The following is a 2,857-nucleotide window of genomic DNA, read 5'->3' on the forward strand; positions in this document are numbered from 1 at the left end:
AACACTATCGCATCTTCAAGATTATTGGTGCGTTAGTTGAACTCTTAATCTCGCAGTTCTGCTCTCTTTATCTCCCTCTCCCTCTCATCCTTCATAAATTTTTCTTGTATTCTTCGATTTCAATTGTAAAAAAAACGTAGGTGAATTTTCTTTGCAATATTTTTCAGGTTCAATAATTTTTTTATCAAAACAATTCTGATTTTTTTCATATTTATCGAATTTTAACAATTAATTTTTTTTCTAACCGTTAATTTGAAATCTCGAAAATTTCTGGAAACTTACTTTATTTTCAAATTTTTAATTTTTTTTCTTTCAGTTTCTGTAATTTTAACGAATAAATATAATTTTTTAAAATTTATTTTTCTATTAAATGATGAAAACTCTAATTTTCTCATTTCTATCTCATTTCATTCACATTATTTCACTAAGGTTGAATAAATATGGTATTTAATATTTTCTTATTATGTCTTACTGGTTTGATTATAAAGAAAAGTTAGGTTGTTTCTGAGTTGTATTTATTAATCCCGTTAATTAATGAATTTATTTTAATAAGATCAAGTCTAAATTATATTTTTTTTTTTACTAATTTGTGTTCTTTAATATATTTGTATTTAAGGGACTTATATTTTTTCGATTTTTCGAATTTTTTTCGTCAAAGTACGATGAACTTAGTTGTGCACTCTTGAAAAAGAGAAAAAAAATGTAAAACAAAATAAAGTATAGGAGAGAGAGTAATTAAATTGTTATAATGATCATGGAGGACCCTACTAAAAAAATGTTTTCAATTCCATCAGCCAATAGAATACCAAGAAAAAACCTAGCTTTTATACTAGGTAGATGATCGTTTTACCATTTTATTTTCCGAAAACGCCAATTTGGGTTTTGCGAAAAAGCCAATTTGGGCTTAGTTGGTGCGTGTGTTTGCACCACAAGTAATTATTACTTTGTTAAGTAATGATTAGCCAATCATTTTAATTATTTTTATTTTTTTTTTAAAAAATAATATGAGACTTAGTCCCATATGGTTTGTTTGGCAGTGGTTTGTTGAGTTAATAAGAGATATTTTGTTACACTACTTACTCTATAATTCTCTTATTTTACATCATTTGTCTACATTCATTAGTCTTTCAAAAAAAAAAGAAAAAAAAAACCTAATTCCTTCCCTCCTTTGTGCCATGGGATATAGATCTCAATCACCATCGTTTATTCTTCAACCTTGCTCTGATTTAATCGTTATTAGTCTTATTCTAAGTGTATTACTCTTGTAATTTTATCATTAGATTTTCATAACCTATGATTCATATGTTAATTTATATGAGTTTATCTTTGTTTTTGTTGGCTATCAAGAGGACTTCGACGAAGACGAGTATTTTGTTGATTTGGATCTTGACGAATAAGGTAACTACGACGTTACTCGGTATTACACGATATATTTGTTATAGTTGCATGTAATAGGAATTTTGATAATGTTTGTGAAAATTATTTTTCTGGAATGAATAATTGATTTTAAGATACCATGAATTTTGTGGTAATTATTTTGGAGTTATAGGCTCCGTTTGGCAAGACATTTCAGGTACCTGATTTGGTCAAAGTAGCTTATTTGACCAAAGTTTCAGGTACCTTATTTTTTTGTAAGCGTTTGGCAAGTAGCTTATTTAATCAAATAAGCTACCTGAAATGAAATGCTACCTAGAGTAGCATTTGAGATTTCAGGTAACTGATTTGGTTTGATTTTCCGTTTTTACCCTTTAAATCTATACTATTAAATAATTATCATATCCTTTTACGTCATTTCATCAAAATCAGTTACCTTTTCAGTTAGTTTGCCAAACATTTTTTTTATATAATCAGCTACCTTATCAGTTCCTAATTTTCAGCTACCTTATCAGTTACCTTTTCATATTTCACTTAGCTTTTCAGTTTTCAGCTACCTTTTCAGGTTTCAGCTACCTTTTCAGGTAGTTTTACCAAACAGAGCCATAGTATTTATTTTGGATTTTATAGTGTTAATACAGTTTTTGAGATTATATTAATGCTGAACTGTTTCAATTATATTTAAAATACTAATTCAAATGCTCAATTCACGAAAATTTAGTATTTGGCAGAGACATGGAGTATTAGGGGGTGTGTAAAAGTTTAGGTCCTGAAACATTCATTTCGATTTTATAAGTAATTTAAAAGTTTGGGAAAAACCGTTCGTTAATGCTGCTGAATCTGACAGTCTGTTTGTAAAAATTATATCGCATGTTTTTATTTCGAATATGTAAAATTATTGAAAAGAGACTCATTTTATTTTCACGCCTAGAGTCTGCACAAAAAATTTCATATATTCACGATTTACAGTTTGTTCAGAATAAATTATTTATGAACAGCTCGCCTATAAACTGCGAATCTGTCATCTGTCAAAAGAATAATTTGTAAAATGACTTTCCCTTATGATTCAGTGGTTAATATTTTTCCTGCATAAACTTTGAGATATCTAGTTATGTTTAGAATTTTACTTTGCCTTAAAAAATTTCATAAAGTTGTTTTATGAACTGAAACTTTATGGATATCGTTTTCTGTCAGCTTTTAGAAATAAATTTTTAGACCCAAGATAATTTTGTCTTTTGAAGTTGGTTATCAATTAAAGTTGTAGCCAAGAGTTTCAACAAACCAAGAAAATTGGCCTTGCATCATTTCGATTTTTCTGTATGTAATTAAGAATTTTACGGTACTGTTGTTCCGTTTTATAAACTGTCTTAGAACTCCGTCTCATTAAGGCCTAAATAATATATCCTTACTAAATTATTTTAAGTCCATTGTTGGTTTTAAGTTTTTAGTACAACGATTAATCAAATTATAATCCTTGAATTAA

The sequence above is a fragment of the Silene latifolia genome, chromosome Y (genome assembly GCF_048544455.1).
Source record: "Silene latifolia isolate original U9 population chromosome Y, ASM4854445v1, whole genome shotgun sequence".
Classification (NCBI taxonomy): Eukaryota; Viridiplantae; Streptophyta; class Magnoliopsida; order Caryophyllales; family Caryophyllaceae; genus Silene; species Silene latifolia.